Here is a 24826-nt window from a genome sequence, read left to right on the forward strand (position 1 = left end):
CGCACCCATACATATGTGCATTAGGAGCGGTTAAACTATATGAGATATTGCAAAAGAGTTAAGGAATGAAGGTCATACATTGGGTGTTGAATGAGGACAGACAAATAGAGCAGTTTGTGGAAAACACATAATAAAACATAATAAAACAAAATAAAACAACCATCAAAATGGCTTCACTTACCAGCAGTATGTCCAGATAGCACCTGGCGCCTCAGTGGCCAAGTGATACTGAACTGCTGTTTATATAGCAGTGAACCACTCCCCCTAGTTAATGGAATGTGGGGCGGGCGCTTAATTTCCCGCCATGCGCGATTACGTCATTACGCATGCGTACATGCGTATCTTGACGCGTAATGGCGTCATTTTTCCATGCGTATATGCGTATTTTGATGCGTAATAGTGTATAGGGATTGCGTATTTTTAATGCGCATATGCGTATATTTTTGGATGCGAACTGTCTGTTCATGAGAAGGGGCGCAAGCGTACTTGGCTTGGTGTCATGCGTACGATGGCATGGCATGAGATATAGCCTGTCTATGGACGCGTAAAGTCGCAAACCCATGGCTGAGAATAGTAGAACCACTAATTAATATTACTTGATCTGGCTGTGTGCACCTATGTGGATGTACAATTATGTACACTTATTAATATATGAATGAGTAAGGTGATAAACAAATCAGAGCAATTATAAAAGGTTCTAACTAGCCAGCTAAGATATAGAGTATTTATATTCGCAGGGTCACGTAAAATTAATAATATTACGCATATTGCACATAAAAGACAATTATAAAAATAAACTAGAGGCCCAAAAAGGAGTATAATAGTAGTTAAAAATTAGTAATAGAAAATATATAATATAAAAAGTATATAATATAATAGAAATAAAAATAATACATATAAAACAAACACAATAAGAATATAAGATAATAAGAACTCGAACGTATGACACAGACCGATAAAAGAGGCGACTAAGATAAAATATTATTGATATGTTGTGATTAATGTATTTTTTCTAGTTGTTCATTGAGTCCCTCTGGAATGAGAGTCCTCAGTATTTGTATCCAGAACATTTCTCTCGCTTTCAGTATTTCAAAAGCATTGTGCTGTTGCGGGTGAATGGATTCTATGAGTGTTATACGGAATAGTGTGGGGTCATTGTGGTGGTGGGTGCCAAAGTGTCTCGAGACGCTGTGAAGGGGAAAGTTTTTCAGTATATTTCTTTTATGTTGTCCAATCCGGCTACGTGCCGGTTGTGTCGTGCGGCCCACGTACTGGAGGTGGCAAGGGCAGGAGATCACATATATAATATATCTGGAAGTACAGGTAATCGGGTGTTTGATTGGGTAGTTTACTTTGGTGGTATTGGAATAGAAAGAGGTGGTGATATTGATGAATGGGCAAGCTTTGCATCTAGTATTGTTGCAGGGGAAACATCCCGGGGAATGTGCAACATTTGGAGTTGAGTTGGATATTTGTGTGCGAAGTTTGCTGGGTGCTAGCAGGTTACGCAAATTAGGGGCTCTCCTGAAGGTTATTTGAGGTTTTTGTGGAATAGATTGTCGTAGAAAGGGGTCTTGTAGTAGGATATCCCACCTATTTGTTAAAATTGATCGAATCTGTGGGTGTTGGGCATTGTAGCGTGTGATGAATCGGGGGCAATCTGTGCTGAGTGACTTGGTGGGGGGCTGAGTTGGGTTATCCGTTGGAGTTATTTTAGCTTTGAATTTTGCATCCTTGATAAGTTTTTTGGGGTATTTTCGAGCCAGAAATTTGTTAGTGAGTAAATCTGATTGTGTGTTGTAATCTGAGATGTCTGTACAATTTCTATGAATTCTTCTGAATTGACTGTATGGTGTGTTAATGGTCCAGGGGCGATGGTGGAAACTTTCAAAATGTATATAATTGTTAGCGTCTACCGGTTTGAAGTATGTTTTGGTTTTAATAGTGTTAGATTCTATGAACAGGGTGAGGTCCAGGTATTCAATATTGATGGGGTCGTGTTGTGAAGTGAATTGTAGTCCAGCAGCATTGGAATTAAGATAATTGATGAAGAGGGGGATTAGGTCAATGCTGCCTTGCCATATCAGGATGAGGTCGTCTATGTACCGTTTATAGAATACAATGTTATCAGTGAAGGGGTTACTTGCTTGTAATTTTTGTAGTTCCAGGAGTCCCATAGATAAATTTGCGTATGAAGGGGCGAACGACGAACCCATAGCTGTACCATTAGTTTGATGGTACATTTTCTCAGAAAAGGTAAAGATGTTGTTTTGTAAAATAAATTCAGTACATTGCACTAGGAACGATTGTTGGTCATAGGGCATTGCCGGATTAGTGGACAAGAAATGTTTAATAGCTGAAATCCCATAGGAATGCGGTATATTAGTGTACAAAGAGGTTACATCACAGGTGAGCCATACAAAATTATCTTGCCAGATTATGTCTTTGAGTAATTCTATCAGGTGTGCGGAGTCTCTGAGGTAGGAGTCCAGTGATTGTACATGAGATTGTAGATGTTGGTCTACAAAGCATGAGAGGTTGCTGGTCATGGAATTTATACCGGATATGATGGGGCGTCCTGGTGGTTTTGTTAGGGATTTGTGTATCTTAGGGAGATAGTAAAAAAATGGTGTTTTGGGATGAGGGTTGATGATGTAGTTTCTTTCATTTTTGGAAATAATATTATTAGATAGGGCATTATTGATGAAGGTTTTTAGTGTTTTGTTAAGCTCCGTGGTGGGATCCACATCAAGGGTAGTGTAATAATTAGTGTCACCCAAAAGGCGTGCTGCCTCTTCCAGATAGTCCTTTGTGTTTAGAATGACAATCCCTCCCCCTTTATCTGCTGGTTTGATGGTGAGGTCATGATTATGCTGTAGTGTCTTAATGGCGTTTTTTTGTTGGCGGGTCAGGTTGGATGATGGGTTTGGGTTGTCAGCGTGTATGTTCTGTAGGTCATTGAGTACTAGTGAATAGAATGTGTCGATGTAGTTACCTTTTGATGCTACAGGATAGAACCTCGATCTTCCTTTTAATTTTGTGGTGATGTATTTTTCTGTATGAATTTCGGAGGGGGATAGAGTACAGATTGGTATGGTATCATCGTTGGTAATGATTAGGGCTGTCGGGTCATTGGGAGGGGGCGGGTTTAGTTTTTTTATTGCGAAATGTCGTTTAAGTGTTAGTTTACGTATGTAGGCGTTTAAATCGGAAAAAATCTCAAACATATTTGACTGGTTGGTAGGACAAAAAGATAATCCTTTTTCCAACAATGTGGTTTCGCAGTGGGATAGTGAGTGATCAGAAAGGTTGAATATGCATTTGGTTTGTATTGGAGGGGGAGTTGGATTGGTTAGTGTTTTCCTCGTTTTTCTTTTACCGCGTTTGCCCCTTTTTCGGAGTCGGGTAGTGGTCTTTTTTTCTTTGGTTGAAATATGGTCCGAGAGGCTATCGGACTGGGGAGTTGGGTGGCTAACAGGTTCTGGGATAGTGTGGTAGGTAGATCTAAAAAAGACGATGTAAGAGTAGTCTCGGCATTAGTGTTGGTGGTGTGTGGGGTGGTAGGGCCATTCAAGTTGGGTTGAAAAAAAGTTTCAATGGAGGTTTGAGTCAATGTAGTTGGTTGTTCTGAGCTATTATTGTTTTCAATGTGAGGGGTTGTGGGAGCTTGGTTGGTTAATGGGACTGATCGAGGGCTGTCGCTAACGGAGGGGATGGGAGTGGTAGGTTCAGAGTCGTATGTACTTAACTGTGAAGGTCGGATTGGTGAATTGTGCTCTGATTCCAGCAGAGTGGGGGAGGGATTGTCACTCATCCTGGGTTCAACTGTTTTGGATACGTTTGTAGGTAGCAGGGACAATGGGGCATTTTTGCCCGAGAAATTGAAATTTGGATTCATAAGCGGTATCCGAGTGGTTGGTTTGTCACCTCCAGTACGGGGAGTCGAAGTAACTGACTTGTTTCGTTTAGGGTGTATGTTGGCAGTGATTAGTTTTTTATTTTGGCGTTGTGGTTTCGCTAATGTGGTTGGTCCTGTTTTGTAATTGAAACTGTTTGGAGGGGGTGTGGAAGCCGTGAATTTAGTGCTTGCGGTTATTGCTGTAGTATTAGTGGTAATTGAAGTGGGAATGATGTTGGGTGTGTTGTTCGATAGTGGAGCCGGTGGTGGTGGAAAAAACGGCGGTGGTGGGTATGGTGGATATCTAGTGGGGGGTGGCGGTATGGTGAGACTCATTAGCGGTACTGGGCGGGGTTGTGAATGTGCAGGTGGTCTACCTGGTAAGGGAGCAATAGGGGGGTGCAATTTTCGCTCCCTCTCCCTATGCTCTGCATAAGCCAGGCGGTCCCTGTTGAGTTTTTTGAGTTTGGTGTCAATGGTTTCTATTTCAAATTTTCTAAGTCGTGAAGTGAGGTTTGAAAGGAGTGGGCCGTATTGGGGGCTTTTGGAATGGAGGGCGAGGAAGTTTCGGCATTCAGAAATTACTGGCTGCAAGGCCTGAATAATTGATTTTCTTTTATTTATGAGCCTCTCCATCATGCCCTGTGTACAAAATTCGAGATAGGCATACCAATCAGTAGTAAATACAGTGTCCGTGGGAAAGGCAGTAAGAGTTTTAATACGTATGCCGTCAGGCGAAATTTTTTCCTCTATATAAGTTTCTTGCATGGCTATGTCAGCTATGTTAAAAAATTCATCTCTTAGTGCCGTTTCCAATTTCTGAAAGGTAGGCTTGAGATCGGTGTTATCGGCAGGAAGTGTATCCTCTGTAGGAATGGGGTTTGGGTCATGGCCGTTGTTGGATTTGAGTTTAAATTGGGCCAAGAGACTGTCCCTGTGTGAAGACCGATCTAGGAGGGCATCCATAGCCTCTCGGACCATATTTCAACCAAAGAAAAAAAGACCACTACCCGACTCCGAAAAAGGGGCAAACGCGGTAAAAGAAAAACGAGGAAAACACTAACCAATCCAACTCCCCCTCCAATACAAACCAAATGCATATTCAACCTTTCTGATCACTCACTATCCCACTGCGAAACCACATTGTTGGAAAAAGGATTATCTTTTTGTCCTACCAACCAGTCAAATATGTTTGAGATTTTTTCCGATTTAAACGCCTACATACGTAAACTAACACTTAAACGACATTTCGCAATAAAAAAACTAAACCCGCCCCCTCCCAATGACCCGACAGCCCTAATCATTACCAACGATGATACCATACCAATCTGTACTCTATCCCCCTCCGAAATTCATACAGAAAAATACATCACCACAAAATTAAAAGGAAGATCGAGGTTCTATCCTGTAGCATCAAAAGGTAACTACATCGACACATTCTATTCACTAGTACTCAATGACCTACAGAACATACACGCTGACAACCCAAACCCATCATCCAACCTGACCCGCCAACAAAAAAACGCCATTAAGACACTACAGCATAATCATGACCTCACCATCAAACCAGCAGATAAAGGGGGAGGGATTGTCATTCTAAACACAAAGGACTATCTGGAAGAGGCAGCACGCCTTTTGGGTGACACTAATTATTACACTACCCTTGATGTGGATCCCACCACGGAGCTTAACAAAACACTAAAAACCTTCATCAATAATGCCCTATCTAATAATATTATTTCCAAAAATGAAAGAAACTACATCATCAACCCTCATCCCAAAACACCATTTTTTTACTATCTCCCTAAGATACACAAATCCCTAACAAAACCACCAGGACGCCCCATCATATCCGGTATAAATTCCATGACCAGCAACCTCTCACGCTTTGTAGACCAACATCTACAATCTCATGTACAATCACTGGACTCCTACCTCAGAGACTCCGCACACCTGATAGAATTACTCAAAGACATAATCTGGCAAGATAATTTTGTATGGCTCACCTGTGATGTAACCTCTTTGTACACTAATATACCGCATTCCTATGGGATTTCAGCTATTAAACATTTCTTGTCCACTAATCCGGCAATGCCCTATGACCAACAATCGTTCCTAGTGCAATGTACTGAATTTATTTTACAAAACAACATCTTTACCTTTTCTGAGAAAATTTACCATCAAACTAATGGTACAGCTATGGGTTCGTCGTTCGCCCCTTCATACGCAAATTTATCTATGGGACTCCTGGAACTACAAAAATTACAAGCAAGTAACCCCTTCACTGATAACATTGTATTCTATAAACGGTACATAGACGACCTCATCCTGATATGGCAAGGCAGCATTGACCTAATCCCCCTCTTCATCAATTATCTTAATTCCAATGCTGCTGGACTACAATTCACTTCACAACACGACCCCATCAATATTGAATACCTGGACCTCACCCTGTTCATAGAATCTAACACTATTAAAACCAAAACATACTTCAAACCGGTAGACGCTAACAATTATATACATTTTGAAAGTTTCCACCATCGCCCCTGGACCATTAACACACCATACAGTCAATTCAGAAGAATTCATAGAAATTGTACAGACATCTCAGATTACAACACACAATCAGATTTACTCACTAACAAATTTCTGGCACGAAAATACCCCAAAAAACTTATCAAGGATGCAAAATTCAAAGCTAAAATAACTCCAACGGATAACCCAACTCAGCCCCCCACCAAGTCACTCAGCACAGATTGCCCCCGATTCATCACACGCTACAATGCCCAACACCCACAGATTCGATCAATTTTAACAAATAGGTGGGATATCCTACTACAAGACCCCTTTCTACGACAATCTATTCCACAAAAACCTCAAATAACCTTCAGGAGAGCCCCTAATTTGCGTAACCTGCTAGCACCCAGCAAACTTCGCACACAAATATCCAACTCAACTCCAAATGTTGCACATTCCCCGGGATGTTTCCCCTGCAACAATACTAGATGCAAAGCTTGCCCATTCATCAATATCACCACCTCTTTCTATTCCAATACCACCAAAGTAAACTACCCAATCAAACACCCGATTACCTGTACTTCCAGATATATTATATATGTGATCTCCTGCCCTTGCCACCTCCAGTACGTGGGCCGCACGACACAACCGGCACGTAGCCGGATTGGACAACATAAAAGAAATATACTGAAAAACTTTCCCCTTCACAGCGTCTCGAGACACTTTGGCACCCACCACCACAATGACCCCACACTATTCCGTATAACACTCATAGAATCCATTCACCCGCAACAGCACAATGCTTTTGAAATACTGAAAGCGAGAGAAATGTTCTGGATACAAATACTGAGGACTCTCATTCCAGAGGGACTCAATGAACAACTAGAAAAAATACATTAATCACAACATATCAATAATATTTTATCTTAGTCGCCTCTTTTATCGGTCTGTGTCATACGTTCGAGTTCTTATTATCTTATATTCTTATTGTGTTTGTTTTATATGTATTATTTTTATTTCTATTATATTATATACTTTTTATATTATATATTTTCTATTACTAATTTTTAACTACTATTATCCTTTTTGGGCCTCTAGTTTATTTTTATAATTGTCTTTTATGTGCAATATGCGTAATATTATTAATTTTACGTGACCCTGCGAATATAAATACTCTATATCTTAGCTGGCCAGTTAGAACCTTTTATAATTGCTCTGATTTGTTTATCACCTTACTCATTCATATATTAATAAGTGTACATAATTGTACATCCACATAGGTGCACACAGCCAGATCAAGTAATATTAATTAGTGGTTCTACTATTCTCAGCCATGGGTTTGCGACTTTACGCGTCCATAGACAGGCTATATCTCATGCCATGCCATCGTACGCATGACACCAAGCCAAGTACGCTTGCGCCCCTTCTCATGAACAGACAGTTCGCATCCAAAAATATACGCATATGCGCATTAAAAATACGCAATCCCTATACACTATTACGCATCAAAATACGCATATACGCATGGAAAAATGACGCCATTACGCGTCAAGATACGCATGTACGCATGCGTAATGACGTAATCGCGCATGGCGGGAAATTAAGCGCCCGCCCCACATTCCATTAACTAGGGGGAGTGGTTCACTGCTATATAAACAGCAGTTCAGTATCACTTGGCCACTGAGGCGCCAGGTGCTATCTGGACATACTGCTGGTAAGTGAAGCCATTTTGATGGTTGTTTTATTTTGTTTTATTATGTTTTATTATGTGTTTTCCACAAACTGCTCTATTTGTCTCTCCTCAACACCCAATGTATGACCTTCATTCCTTAACTCTTTTGCAATATCTCATATAGTTTAACCGCTCCTAATGCACATATGTATGGGTGCGTGTTTATATATGAATTACGATACTGTTTATTGTATGTAAGATAATTATTACGTCACATGCTTAAGATCAACGGTTTTTTATGTTTATGAATATTAATACTACGATTTGATATTTATATATATATATTTATATGTAATACTTAAAATTACCATCATATTCCTTCTCCCCCCCCCCCCCCCCCGCTCATTTTCCCTTTTCCCTTCTACAATCCTTATTGCCACTTTCCCTTTCCCCCCCCCCACTTTCCTTCCCCCCCCCCACTTTCCTTCCCCCCCCCCCTCCTATTGTGCCCTTTCACCCCCCACAAAAACATAATAACTAATAATAACTAGTCACCTTTTTTTTGTTAACTTAAATCACACTAGTGAATTCCCTCCCACAAATATTTGTTTATCTATATGCAGTTTTGTTCAGGTTTTGTACAAATGTGTTGCCTCTTACCCCCAGTTGTGTGCTCCTTCCTATAATTGCCTGATGAAGCGGGTTTGACCTGCGAAACGCGTTGCGATCCTAATTGGAGTATACCAATAAATTTCCCTTTTGTGAATACACAGTCGTTGTGTCTGCTTATGGGAGGTGAGTCCACCACTGCCTCCTAAGCAATAATTTTAAAACTTTTAAATATTGTTTTTATCCTTTTGGCGCCTCTGTTCTCTATCATAATACTGATTGTATCCACCTTTGGTGGAGGGGGATACCCCTTCTTCTCTTTCAAATATTCAGGGGTATAAGCATCTGCAAATTTTGATGACAGGTGGTCTATGAGGGGCCGAATTTTGTGGAACCAGTCATAAGCAGGGTGGTCTCTTAGATGACAGGTTGTATTGGCACTGAAGTTCAGGAAGTGCAGGATGTTCTCAAATCGTGACCTGGATATGGCAGCAGAGACCATGGGCATGTGATGTATTGGGTGCGTAGACCAATAAGACTGCAATACATTCTTTTTGACTAGACCCATGTTAAGGAGAAGGCCCCAAAAAATGTTACGTTCAGAAACTTGGAGTGGCTTCCACCGAAAAGGCTGGGCATAGTAGCTTCTTGGATTGGCGGTTGCGTATTGTGTGGCATAACGGTTGGTCTCAGCCACAATTAAGTTGTACCAGCAGTGATCAGAAAAAAACAATTCTATCACTGCGGTGGGGCGGTTGAGGGTTTGGCCGGGTGATCAGAAGCCCGCAGGGGGGCAGATTAGGGTCTGATCTGATGGATAGGAGTGCTGGGGGTGACAGGTGGTGAGAGGAGGTGATTGTTGGGTGTCTCAGTGGGTGATGTAACGATCTGCGGGTGATTTTAAGTAGTGCACACCACGTGCGCTGAAGCAGAAGGAAATCGGCACAGTCACAGAAGCAAAGTACCCAGTATAGATCTGTAGAGGAGAATACCAACCAGCAGATGGAGCTGTGAAGTACAGAGGGATAAGTCCTCTGTACAGCCACAGATGCCAAATTGAAATTGTACAATTAAGCAAGACTGGGCAACAAAGTAACAACTCAGAAGAAAGCAAGAACAGAGACAGACTATGTGAATGTCTACCAATCTAGTCGCCACCCAGCGACGGTAGACATATCACATCAGAACAGACCAGAGTAAGAAAGCTAATCGCAAGAGAGGCGATAGCTATCAGCAACACAAGACTGAGTAAAGACAGAGTGTGAACTGAGTAAGGAAGACACAGCAAATCACCACAATCTGAACGCCAATGAAAATAACAAACGAACTAGCTAAACGCGGTCCCCGCACGATATGTGCAACAGAGACAAGTGCGTAAACAGTACGGTCACCGCACGTTAAGCGCAACAGTGACAAAACGTACCAACCCTGACTAACAAATGAACACGGAGAATGAAAACAGACAGATAACGCGAACGCTTGCTAATCGGTTGCCTCACACCAGACAACAGCAAGCGTTCGTTCCAGACAAGACAGACAGAAGGAGTAACCAGTAGCAACTGCAGCTAAGGTTATACTCCAATGTTCAGACAAGAGAGAAACGCTTGCTAATCGGTTACCTCACACCAGACAACAGCAAGTGTTCGTTCCACACAAGACTGACAGAAGGAGTAACCAGTAGCAACCGCAGCTAAGGTTATACTCCAAGATTCAGACAAGAAAGATCCACCGCCTCTAACGCTAGGGTGAATGCGATCTAAGAACAGGACAGAACAATTCACTATCAGCCACCGCTGGCAATAGTACAATCGCACAGACAAGACAAGACAGAATAGATAGAACAAATTATACACAACCTGACTGCACTAATAGGAATGCAAGGAGCACTCCCCAATAATTAACTACACTAGAATACAGTATAGTAACAAGATGCTGAGGCTCTAAGGTACGTTTTCCTAATGAGGAACTATGTCGAGCAAGGAATTCTGGGAGGAAGTGACATTTATACTAGAAATCTTCAAAGGAAGCAGATAAGCAATTTGCATGACAAGTGGATGCAAATCAGTCAGCCTTTCAAACTGACAGAAAGGTCTCTTTTCCCTGGACTGAACTATGCATGCTGCATAGGAAACAACACAGTCCAGAGAATCAAGTCCAGCAGAGCGGATTCTGACATGACCCCTCCCCCCCCCCCTTTAAAGACAGATGTCTTTCAAAATGGAAGATTCTCTTTGCCGCAAAACCACCACAAAAAAATAATTCAGTATGGCCGGGGTAGACCAACCGGGCATGCTTCCTGAACTAACTAAACCATGACGGAAACAATCAGCCCCAGAACTAGCGATGGTCAGAATGCCAATTTCCGATTCTGTGGTAAATCCGCATCCCGTCATGTACCAATTTCCGATTCCGCCTTCCGCTACCAATTTCCGCCTTCCAATGCGGAATTTTGCCGGAAATTGCGGAAATTCCGTCCGACTTTAACATCGATTTTCTCAAAAACTAAAAGGTCTTTTTGAAAACTTTTTTTTGCATCTTGTTCAGAAGATTCTGTTTAATAAACCCTGAAAATTTGGTTTCTAGGACTTACGGTGGCTTTGCTATTAACTGCTAAAGTCGGCGGATTTTTACTGTAATGTAAAATGCAGAAAATAGGCAGATGCAGATTTTCTGCATTTTACATTACAGTAAAAATCTGCCGAATTTAGCGGTTAATAGCAAAGCCCCCTTAAGTCCTAGAAACACCAGGGTTTATTAAACCGAATCATGTGAACAAGATGCAAAAAAAAGTTTTCAAAAAGACCTTATAGTTTTTGAGAAAATCGATGTTAAAGTCGGGTGGAATTTCCGCGATTTCCGACGGAAATTTCTGCGATTTCCTACGGCACTTGCATTACCGATTTCCGCATTCCGATGCGGAAATGCAATTTCCGATCGGAATTTCAGGAAATTGCATTTCCGCGGAATCCAAATGAGCATCCCTACCCAGAACCCCAAAAGCCATGCCCATCAGTACAACCAGCTCCAAAGTGATACCCATGAGTACCACCACGACTACCAGAACAATGCCCACCGAGAGCCTTGGCATGATACACCCAGTCCCCCAGGTCAAGTCCAAAGACCCTGAGACCTTCAGAGTTGTGCCCACTACAACGGTCTTCACCAGCATAATACTCATTATTGGACCAGTCCACGGCACCAAGGCAAGAACCCTCAGGAATCTCCAGAATGACTCACAATTCCAAAGAGACCCCAAGAGATTGGAAGATCCCATAGAGCCACATGGTGATCCAACAGGACCCCCCACATGACTCAGGGAAACCCCCAAGCCAAAGTCACAAGGACAACTGTCACAAACAGAGTTTTCAGGAATCAGAACCGTATTGAGGCATGTGGCGCTTCCGACGCCTTCTGGACAAGACACCACCAGGGGGGCATCAGCGCACATAATCACAGAGGGCACCTCTGGGCATGCTGGATCACGGAGAACATCTGGGCACACTGGAACAGGAGCAACCACTGGGCATGCTGAGGGACTGTAGACCTCAGAAACCGACACAGCCAGACCAGATTCAGAGCAAGACAAAAAAATCATTGTGACCGGTGGTCACAGGTACTGGACTTTCAAAAAGAGACTCAGAATCAGACTTAGAAGTCTCTGTGACTACAGCTGTATCCAACAAAAATTCATTATTGACTGCACATGACTGAAGCTCCAAAAGAGCTGCAAAAGTAGTTAGCATAATAGCGATGCCCACTGAAGTGGGCATTACTTCAGTGGGACTTAGAGGGCATGAAGGGTAACTTAAAAGCTCTGCACCCTCAGACAGGAACTCAGAGGTCTCCAAAACATCACATAAAAGTTCAGGAGCACAAATTCCTAAGTTTTCTGGTAAACTCATCAATGATTCTGAACTATCCATGTTACAGGGCAAAACATCAAATACATTCAGAGGACAGGGCTGATGTTTTAGAAATGGTTCTACTACACACTGGATTTTATTCACATGAACAGACTGCACAAGAATGTCTGCTGGAACCGACCCTGACTTTCTGACTTTGGTTTCATCAAACACAGAATCCTGCATTGCAGTCAAACTTGACTGCAATTCCAGAATGGCAGAAAAACAGGTGAGTATAACTGCAACACCAAAAGAGCTTCTGAACGCTCTGCTGGAGATTGTATACCAGGCACTATTGAGTCATACAGAGTATACAGGGAGTAAAGTCAGTACTTTCTGTAGAGCAAGAAATGGATTCACAATTGTCAGTTTGGCTGGACAACATTGTTTCATTCATGGTACAGGGCAAGCTCACAGAAATATTTTCTGGACAAAACAAAGTTTCCTCAGTATCAGGTTCACACAACCAAAGCTCTGTATCACCCTTAAACTCGGCCAACATGGTCAAATCAGGGGAGTCAGAACGCAAAATTTGCGGATCCCACATCGCCTTCATTGTGGAATGTCAAGGACAGGAAAATTGGAATTTTCCCCATAGCAAGTTCATAAATGGAAGATCTTAAAAGATTACTGGGGGAAAAAGATCTGTTTTTATTTTGATCATAATTTGCAGGAACACCTGAGATAAAAGCATCAGATCGCACAGATGCAAACTCCACACAAGCAGTTGCCATGGGAAACAGACTTTCAGAATTCACACATTCCGTTGTTTTGGGGAATGAAACAGACTCAGAACTTATTTGCTTCACCTCAGGGAAATTGGAACAATCGCCCGCTGACAATGTGTTTGTACAGGGATTAACTGGTTGGTGTGTATGTAACTCAGACAAGATCGTTTGCCACACACAAATCACCGGATACACCAAATACTCCTCACACTCACCAGACTCAATCAAGGTACACATAGAATTAATAAAGGCTTCCAAGAACATTTTATCCTGACCGATATAAAAGTCACAAAAAGACTTCCAATCAGTGTCAAAGTCTTTAATCAATGCCCCGATTTCCCAAGGAGCAAATGGAGGCTCCCACAAACCTATATCTACATAGTACTGATACGGATTTGGGTCAGGAACATAAAGAGAATCTTTTATACCTTTAATCTAAGCAATGACATATCAGTAAATTCAAGGTGAAAAACTCCACCAGGTTTATTGGAGCAAACTTTTCACTTGTAATCGCTGCAAGAAGCGTCTCTTTCAGGTGAGTACGTTTCCTAGACTTTTTCTTTTTAAAAGGACCGCCTTACGCCCATAGGCGGCGGCGGGTTTAAGTGGTTACTACATGCTTTCCATGTCAGTTCACGGAGACTGTCTCCGTGAACAGTGTGCGAGCCGCCGATCGCGGCTCGCACGCCAAATGTAAACACGCGGGGAAGAAATCCCCGCTGTTTACATCATACGGTGCTGCTGCACAGCAGCGCCGTAAGTCAGATCGGCGATCCCCGGCCTCTGAGTGGCCGGGGATCGCCGTCATTTGATAGGCTGAAGCCTATCCCACAATGCGCAGGACGGATATCCGTCCTGCGCAGATGAATGAGGGAGAGGGAGGTAAGGGGACGGAGGGAGCGCGGAAAACGCTGCAGAGGGGGGCTTTGAAGAGCCCCCCCCGCTCAGCCACATGGAGCGGCGGCGATCAGACCCCCCCAGCAGGTCATCCCCCTAGTGGGGAAAAAAGGGGGGAAGTCTGATCGCCCTGCCATTAACACGATCTGCGCTGCGGGCTGGAGAGCCCACGCAGCGCAGATCACACAGAACAGGGCTGGTCCTTAAGTGGTTTTAATCATTATAGTTTTAGATTGCTGCTGACAAAAAGAACCTTTGGAACTTTCTTTTGCGAACTGGATAGTTCCACAGGAAATTACTGAATCAACAGATTGGGCTAGCAGCTCATTAGAATATGGTAATGACTGAGTAGTACTGCATGAATCAATTGGATCAGCAGTCTGCACAGCAGGAAAAAACTCATTGAAATAACGTGGAATAGGCATTTCAAGTTTACAAGAAAATAAATAAGCAAGAAATCTGTGAGGGTTATATATAAGATTCCAGTGTCAAGCCCATTTATCAGCCCATACAAACAGATCCCCTTGGAGAAGATTGCAAGCAATCTGAACACCCCAAGTGGAGATTTTAGTGGCCTGAAATTCGGGATTCGCCAGGAATCTTGAACACTCTGAAATAAACTCATCTCTGGTTTCAGAGTTCAGCGTCTTAAGTCTTTTATAGACGCAAGAACCATAATGTGCAAAATCGTAAAATTCAGAAATTCCCTCTACACTGGGAATTTCGGTTTGGCTCGACATAATGTAACGATCTGCGGGCGATTTCCAGTCAGCGCACACCACGTGCGCTGAAGCAGAAGGAAATCGCCACAGTCACAGAAGCAAAGTACCCAGTATAGATCTGTAGAGGAGAATTCCAACCAGCAGATAGAGCTGTGGAGTACAGAGGGATAAGTCCTATGTACAGCCACAGATGCCAGATTGAAATTGTATGATTAAGCAAGACTGGGCAACAAAGTAGCAACTCAGAAGAAAGCAAGAACAGAGACAGACTATGTGAATGTCTACCAATCTAGTCGCCACCCAGCGACGGTAGACATATCACATCAGAACTGAGTAAAGACAGAGTGGGAACTGAGTAAGGAAGACACAGCAAATCACCACAATCTGAACGCCAATGAAAATAACAAACGAACTAGCTAAACGCGTTCCCCGCACGATATGCGCAACAGAGACAAGCGCATTAACGGTACGGTCACCGCACGTTAAGCACAACAGTGACAAAACGTACCAACCCTGACTAACAGATGAACACGGAGAATGAAAACAAACAGATAACGTGAACACTTGCTAATTGGTTGCCTCACACCAGTCAACATCAAGCGTTCGTTCCAGACAAGACAGACAGAAGGAGTAACCAGTAGCAACCGCAGCTAAGGTTAAACTCCAATGTTCAGACAAGAGAGGAATGCTTGCTAATCGGTTACCTCACACCAGACAATAGCAAGCATTCGTTCCAGACAAGACAGACAGAAGGAGTAACCAGTAGCAACCGCAGCTAAGGTTATACTTCAAGGTTCAGACAAGAGAGAAACGCTTGCTAATTGGTTACCTCACACCAGACAACAGCAAGCGTTCGTTCCAGACAAGACAGGCAGAAGGAGTAACCAGTAGCAACCGCAGCTAAGGTTATACTCCAAGATTCAGACAAGAAAGATCCACCGCCTCTAACACTAGGGCGAATGCGATCTAAGAACAGGACAGAACGATTCACTATCAGCCACCGCTGGCAATAGTACAATCGCACAGACAAGACAAGACAGAATAGGCAGTACAAATTATACACAACCTGACTGCACTAATAGGTATGCAAGGAGCACTCCCCAAGAATTAACTAGAATATAGTAACAAGATGCTGAGGCTCTAAGGTAAGTTTCCCTAATGAGTAACTATGTCGAGCAAGGAATTCTGGGAGGAAGTGACATTTATACTAGAAACTAGTGTTGGGCGAACAGTGTTCGCCACTGTTCGGGTTCTGCAGAACATCACCCTGTTCGGGTGATGTTCGAGTTCGGCCGAACATCTGATGGTGTTCGGCCAAACTGTTCGGCCACATGGCCGAACTAAGAGCGCATGGCCGAACGTTCCCCGAACGTTCGGCTAGCGCTGTGATTGGCCGAACGGGTCACGTGTAGTGTTGGGCGAACATCTAGATGTTCGGGTTCGGGCCGAACATGGTCGCGATGTTCGGGTGTTCGAGCCGAACTCCGAACATAATGGAAGTCAATGGGGACCCGAACTTTCGTGCTTTGTAAAGCCTCCTTACATGCTACATACCCCAAATGTACAGGGTATGTGCACCTTGGGAGTGGGTACAAGAGGAAAAAAAAATTAGCAAAAAGAGCTTATAGTTTTTGAGAAAATCGATTTTAAATTTTCAAAGGGAAAACTGTCTTTTAAATGCAGGAAATGGTTTTCTTTGCACAGGTAACATGCTTTTTGTCGGCATGCAGTCATAAATGTAATACAGATAAGAGGTTCCAGGAAAAGGGACCGGTAACGGTAACCCAGCAGCAGCACACTTGATGGAACAGGAGGAGGGCGGCGCAGGAGGAGAAGGCCACGCTTTGAGACACAACAACCCAGGCCTTGCATGAGGACAAGAAGCGTGCGGATAGCAATTTGCATTTTGTCGCCATGCAGTCATAAATGTAATACAGATGAGAGGTTCAATAAACAATAAACAGTAATTGGTGTTGTCCAGAATGCGCACAATGCGTGGGTCGCGTTCAATGCAGTCCTAGGCCGAAGAGGTCATAGCCTAGGGTCACAAAAACCTGTTTATTTGGGCAATTTCAATGGTGGCGAGTCTGACGTACATAAATCGCAGCAATGGCCGTTAGCAACGTCTGAATCTCACGAAATGTCTCATGCAGGTAGAAGACATATTGTTAGACTTGGGCTCCAAAGATGGGTTCCCTACATCTCTGCAAACCAGAGTTACAGGGCTCCAAATTTGGTAAAATCCCCAATAGGCTTTCATTGGGCCTCCTTGTAAGGCTTGGTGGTGTATTCTCCACAGTCAGCATGCAACGCATGAGCTGGCGTGGAGGAGGTACACACACTAGCACCAGGAAACAGGCAATCCCTAGTATAGTGGAGGGGAGGACTGACTCCAATAGGAGATTGTGGCGCACAGAGCCGGTGCAGATCTGACAGCCACAAACAATGCTTTCGTTATAACGTCTCAGCGCAAAGTAGCGCTGAGCGCACAAACCAGAACTGAGGAGATCAGGACAGGCAGACAGAATGAACGCTTGCTAGCTAGCGGCTACTTAGCGACAGCAAGCGTCCAAAACCAGACAGACTGGAATGAGGCAGCCAATGCGCTGCGGCGATGGCGTGCCTCACAAAGACAGGACAGGACAGTCAGGAAACAGCAGGATTAAGATAGATGAACGTAACACAGATAAACATACAATAAGTATGTTTTCCTAGCGTATCACAATTACAGCTATCAATGAAACTATTTGTAACTTCTGACTAACATATGTATATATCGGCAATGAACTGATATATGACATAAGCAGGAACGCTGACTAGGACTGGAGTAATACAGGGAACAGGACTCAGAAGGATTCGCTATCTCTACGCAGAGATGAACGCAATCCACAAACGGTAACAGAACAGGATTCAGAAGGATTCGTTATCTCTTCGCAGAGATGAACGCAATCCACAAACAGTAACAGAACAGGATTCAGAAGGATTCGTTATCTCTTCGCAGAGATGAACGCAATCCACAAACAGAACCAGGAGCAGGGTAACTACCTCAGCACGGGTGGTCACGGTACGCGCAACCTACCAAAACGTGCTGGAAAGCTGACTAACTGCACACAGGATATAAACAGTTCGTGTACGTATACATCAGCGACACTGATGTATCAACGTAACACAAATACAAGGAAAATAATAAACGTGCTGGTATGCATATATATTGGCAATGAACCAATATATGATGCAAAGACCAGCAAAGTATCTTTATAACAAGAAACACGATCGGGGGCTAAAGCGACCGCAAGACTGGCTTACACTGAAGCTATGAAAACCCAAGGAAACCCTGCAGGAAGCAGATCTTTATACTGAGGTCATCCAATGGGAGCAGACATGCAGATTCCCACACAGGTGAATGATAATCAGTCACAAGCTGACAGCAGGGAAAGACAGACAAAGCTATGCAGCTTGCATGGAAATAGATCAGAACTGCCTGAGCTGCAGCACTACTACTTCCAGTAATAGCTGCTGCAGCAGCGATCATTACAGTACCCCCGCCTTTAAAAGCGGATTCCAGACGCTTTTCAAAACCGAAATTCCCAACAAAACAGTCTGACTGATAATTCATGATGACCGGGACAGCCCGGCAAGACCGAATTCCAGAATCAGTCCCCACAAGACTGGACCCATCAGAACCAGAACCTACAGAACCATGCCCATCAGTACTACAAGCCCCAGTGTGACACCCATCAGAACCATGATTTCCAGAAGAAAGCCCTCCGAAATTCCCTGAGCGATACCCACCGCCTTCCAGGAACCGTTCAGAAACGCCAAAGCCTTTGCAATGCCCACCGGTACTGTCTTTACCAACACAAAACCCACTGTTGAACCAGTCCAAGGCACCAGGACAAGTTTTCTCAGAGACCTCCCAGAACACCTTGAAGCTCCAAAGAGATCCCCATAGGTCAGAATGCCCCTTAGGCTCACATGGAGAACTATCAAGAACCCCTATGGAACCTAGGGCAATTCCCGAGTCAGGGCCACAAGGACAAACATCAATATCAGGGCTTTCAGGGACCAGAACCATCTCTGGGCATGCAGGCAGACTGGCAACATCAGAACGTGTTCCCACTAAGGAAGCATCAGAGCACGCTAACACCTTAGACACACTTGGGCATTCTGGCACACAAAGAACATCTGGGCACACCGGCACAAGAGAAACCTCTGGGCATGTCAAGGAACTGTGAGCCTCAGGGTCAGCCAAGACAGGACCAAAACCAGGACTGGCCAAAAAAAAATCATCATGACTAAACTTCGCAACTACTGGACTTTTACACGAGAATGCTGGATCAGACTTAGATGTCGCTGATTCCAGCAAAGTCAGTAACAAATCAGATTCAGGGGCACTAACAAGACAGGACAAATCTTCTGATGTATGCACTGAACCAGATAGGGACTCCACAACTACCTCTGGACTGGACAGAGACTCATTTAATACACTGGATTGGAGCTCATGAGGCGCTGCAGAACAAGTCAGTATTGCAGCAGCCCCCACTGGACTAGGCAAAACTGAGGAATTCCCTGGACAGGAAGGGGACTCTGGAACCTCTGCCACAGCGGCCAGAGAACCAGAATCTTTCAGGATACAGGGCTGGGTTTCAGGAACACTCATCAGACCGGACTGAAATTCTGAGATTTCTATTATTTTGACCAGAGAATCAGAATTATCCATGTTACAGGGCAAGACTTCTGAAACATTCAGAGGACAGGGCTGGAGTTCCTCGGCTGTTACAACACTGGAGAGGGACTCAACATTGGTTAAATCAGACTGTGTACAGGGCAAGGTATCTAACACAATTGCTGACGAGGACAATATTTCAATGGCTTCTGCTTTGCTGGGCAGAAATTCACCAAGTTTTATTAGAGCAGACTGTAATTCCAAAACAGCTGCTAGACAAGTGAATATTACTGCAACACCAACTGAGGTAAGCAGTGCCTCAGACCCTTCTGCTAGAGGGTTTGAAATATCCAAAGTACTGGGTGAAGCATAAGTCCATTTAACTCCCCTGAAAGACAATTGCATTTCATTATCTGTTAATGGCAGAATCTCATTATAGGTCTCAGTCGCTAAGGATAACGACTCTGCAGATCGGACACGTTTCTTAGAACGTTTGCATTTGGCCTTAGACCCTGCTGTTTTCCCTGCTGTTCTTGGTGATTTATTCAAGGCTGCAGGAAAATTATCAGTAACACCTTCTGCTTGCTGAACATTTTTGCAAGCAATTGACGGAGTAGCTGATTGACCTGCTGCCAGGAGTTCATTAAGAGGAAAAGGCAATGGATCTATGCGCAACCAGTTATGGATCACAAACGCTAGAAATTCCAGCGGTCTTTCTTTCAAATCGGAATGATTGAGAACATCAAATGCCCACTGGAATAATTCCCCTTTAAACAAAATATAACTTAGTTGGAGTGCCCAGGTTGAAACAGGAGTCGCTTGGAGATCAGGATTGGCCAGGAACCTGGCACATTCAGAGAAAAACTTATTTTCTGTTTCAGAGCTAAGTTCTTCAAATTTCTTAAAGGAACAGGAACCATAATTATCAGTGTCATACTTTCTGGGAATCCCCCCCACAATGGGGATTGGTAATGGGGTTTTCATAATGTAAGGCTTGGTGGTGTATTCTCCACAGTCAGCATGCAACGCATGAGCTGGCGTGGAGGAGGTACACACACTAGCACCAGGAAACAGGCTATCCCTAGTATAGTGGAGGGGAGGACTGACTCCAATAGGAGATTGTGGCGCACAGAGCCGGTGCAGATCTGACAGCCACAAACAATGCTTTCGTTATAACGTCTCAGCGCAAAGTAGCGCTGAGCGCACAAACCAGAACTGAGGAGATCAGGACAGGCAGACAGAATGAACGCTTGCTAGCTAGCGGCTACTTAGCGACAGCAAGCGTCCAAAACCAGACAGACTGGAATGAGGCAGCCAATGCGCTGCGGCGATGGCGTGCCTCACAAAGACAGGACAGGACAGTCAGGAAACAGCAGGATTAAGATAGATGAACGTAACACAGATAAACATACAATAAGTATGTTTTCCTAGCGTATCACAATTACAGCTATCAATGAAACTATTTGTAACTTCTGACTAACATATGTATATATCGGCAATGAACTGATATATGACATAAGCAGGAACGCTGACTAGGACTGGAGTAATACAGGGAACAGGACTCAGAAGGATTCGCTATCTCTACGCAGAGATGAACGCAATCCACAAACGGTAACAGAACAGGATTCAGAAGGATTCGTTATCTCTTCGCAGAGATGAACGCAATCCACAAACAGTAACAGAACAGGATTCAGAAGGATTCGTTATCTCTTCGCAGAGATGAACGCAATCCACAAACAGAACCAGGAGCAAGGTAACTACCTCAGCACGGGTGGTCACGGTACGCGCAACCTACCAAAACGTGCTGGAAAGCTGACTAACTGCACACAGGATATAAACAGTTCGTGTACGTATACATCAGCGACACTGATGTATCAACGTAACACAAATACAAGGAAAATAATAAACGTGCTGGTATGCATATATATTGGCAATGAACCAATATATGATGCAAAGACCAGCAAAGTATCTTTATAACAAGAAACACGATCGGGGGCTAAAGCGACCGCAAGACTGGCTTACACTGAAGCTATGAAAACCCAAGGAAACCCTGCAGGAAGCAGATCTTTATACTGAGGTCATCCAATGGGAGCAGACATGCAGATTCCCACACAGGTGAATGATAATCAGTCACAAGCTGACAGCAGGGAAAGACAGACAAAGCTATGCAGCTTGCATGGAAATAGATCAGAACTGCCTGAGCTGCAGCACTACTACTTCCAGTAATAGCTGCTGCAGCAGCGATCATTACACTCCTATTTACAGTTCCAAAATCTCACATCTTTTCAAAGGGCAATTGCTCAGCAGTGGCAAATTTTCTAGCATTGTAGGGACCCTTAGGGGGAACATGACTGGTGAGTTTCGGGCCCCTAGGCCAAAGAGGTCATAGCCTAGGGTCACAAAAACCTGTTTATTTGGGCAATTTCAATGGTAGTTATGCTGACGTACATAAATCTCAGCCATGGCCGTTAGCAACATCTGAATTTCACGAAATGTCTCATGCAGGTAGAAGACATATTGTTAGACTTGGATTCCAAAGATGGGGCCCCTACATCTCTGCAAACGAGAGTTACAGGGGTGCAAAATTGGTAAAATCCCCCATATGCTTTCATTGCCTCCCTATTTCACTTTCCAAAATCTCACATCTTTTCAAAGGGCAATTGCTCAGCAGTGGCAAATTTTCTAGCATTGTAGGGACCCTTAGGCAGGGGCGTAGCTTGAGGGGGTCGGGGTAGGACAGGTGCCCCCGGGCGCTGGGTCCGTAAGAGCGCCCAGCGCAATGTCTTTTTTATTTATTTTTTTATTTTAAATCTTCTCCCTTTGCTCGGGAGTCAGGGGCAGGCTCAGCCAGTCTTGGCTGTGTGACGTCATCACACGCCACCGCCGCGCAGCGTGCATGGAGCGTGCATGCTAATGGAGCGCAGAGCGGCCAGCTGGAACCAATCGCTGATACGGAGGAGGGTCCAAGGCTCACAGGGAAGTAAGTGTGTGCCAGCGAGTGTGGAGGGGGGCGGAGTAGAGCAGAGCAAGCAGCCAGTGGTCTTTGCAGATGCTGCTTGCCCGCCCTCTAATCATGCTGCCTCCTGGCCGCCTCAGCTCCGCCCCCAGAGTGCCGCGCTACTCACCCTCCAATTGTGTGTCTGCCTCAGCTTCGCCCCAGAGTGCTTCCCGCCCTCCAAGCTACTGCTACCCACCCCACGTGCGGTTTGTTGTCCCGCAGCATCCACACTCTTCCTGTGACTTGCCGCTCCAGCAACTACCACAAAGAGACAAGACAAACAGGGAAATAAGAATATGGTGAGTACGCTCTGTCAGTGTCTCCTCTCCACTTGACTCACTGTACTGTGACTGTAACCGTCCTACCCACCCAGTCAGTCAGTGTCACCCTCCTTCCCACCTTGTGTCACCCTCCTCCCCACCTTGTGTCACCCTCCTCACCACCCAGTCAGTGTCACCTTCCTCACCACCTTGTCACCCTCCTCCCCACCCAGTCAGTGTCACCCTCCTCCCCACCTTGTGTCACCCTCCTCCCCACCTTGTGTCACCCTCCTCCCCACCTTGTCACCCTCCTCCCCACCTTGTGTCACCCTCCTCCCCACCCAGTCAGTGCCATCCTCCCCACCTTGTGTCACCCTCCTCCCCACCCAGTCAGTTCCACCCTCCCCACCTTGTCACCCTCCTCCCCACCCAGTCAGTGCCACCCTCCTCCCCACCTTGTGTCACCCTCCTCCCCACCCAATCAGTGCCACCCTCCTCCCCACCTTGTGTCACCCTCCTCACCACCCAGTCAGTGTCACCCTCCTCACCACCTTGTCACCCTCCTCCCCACCCAGTCAGTGTCACCCTCCTCCCCACCCAGTCTGTGTCACCCTCCTCCCCACCCAGTCAGTGTCACCCTCCTCCCCACCTTGTGTCACCCTCCTCCCCACCTTGTCACCCTCCTCCCCACCTTGTGTCACCCTCCTCCCCACCCAGTCAGTGCCACCCTCCCCACCTTGTCACCCTCCTCCCCACCTTGTGTCACCCTCCTCCCCACCCAATCAGTGCCACCCTCCTACCCACCTTGTGTCAACCTCTTTCCCACCCAGTCAGTGTCGCCCTCCTCCCCACCTTGTGTCACCCTCCTCCCCACCAAGTCAGTGTCACCCTCCTCCCCACCTTGTGTCACCCTCCTCCCCACCCAGTCAGTGTCACCCTCCTCCCCACCTTGTGTCACCCTCCTCCCCACCCAGTCAGTGTCACCCTCCTCCCCACCTTGTGTCACCCTCCTCCCCACCCAGTCAGTGTCACCCTCCTCCCCACCTTGTGTCACCCTCCTCCCCACCCAGTCAGTGTCACCCTCCTCCCCACCTTGTGTCACCCTCCTCCCCACCCAGTCAGTGTCACCCTCCTCCCCACCTTGTGTCACCCTCCTCCCCACCCAGTCAGTGTCACCCTCCTCCCCACCTTGTGTCACCCTCCTCCCCACCCACCCAGTCAGTGTCACCCTCCTCCCCACCTTGTGTCACCCTCCTCCCCACCCAGTCAGTGCCACCCTCCTCCCCACCTTGTCACCCTCCTCCCCAGCTTGTGTCACCCACCTCTCCACCCAGTCAGTGTCACCCTCCTCCCCACCTTGTGTCACCCTCCTCCCCACCTTGTGTCACCCTCCTCCCCACCTTGTGTCACCCTCCTCCCCACCTTGTGTCACCCTGCTCCCCACCCAGTCAGTGTCACCCTCCTCCACACCCAGTCAGTGTCAACCTCCTTACCTTGTGTCACCCTCCCCCCACCCTGTCAGTGTCACCCCCCCCCCCCACCCAGTCAGTGTCACCCTCCTCCTCACCTTGTGTCTCCCTCCTTTCCCACCCAGTCAGTGTCTCCCTCCTTTCCCACTCAGTCAGTGTCACCCTCCTCCCCACAGTGTGTTGCCCTACTACCCACCCAGTCAGTGTAACCTTCCTCCCCGCCCAGTCAGTGTCACCCTGCTCCCCACCCAGTGTCACCCTCCCAACCCACTCAGCAGCTCCGTCCCACCAGCACCCAGTGGTCGGGAACATTTAGTGCATTTATGTCTGAGGTAATATTTGCTGCATTTCATGTATGTATAAGCATCTCACACATTTGCTACATTTCATGAGTTGGAGGTTACGTTTACTGACATTTAATGTGTGAGAGGTAATGTTTACCTCATTTCCTATTTGCTGCATTTCATGTTTCAGAAGTAACGTTTGCC

General features: G+C 45.3%; 1 long non-coding RNA gene across 1 annotated transcript in view; it reads right to left on the reverse strand.

The window, feature by feature from the left end:
• LOC137570368 (uncharacterized) overlaps positions 1-24826 on the reverse strand; it is an 85064-nt gene that overhangs the window by 43431 nt on the left and 16807 nt on the right. The window lies entirely within an intron of this gene.

This window comes from Hyperolius riggenbachi, chromosome 4 (assembly GCF_040937935.1).
Source record: "Hyperolius riggenbachi isolate aHypRig1 chromosome 4, aHypRig1.pri, whole genome shotgun sequence".
In the NCBI taxonomy this organism is placed as follows: Eukaryota; Metazoa; Chordata; class Amphibia; order Anura; family Hyperoliidae; genus Hyperolius; species Hyperolius riggenbachi.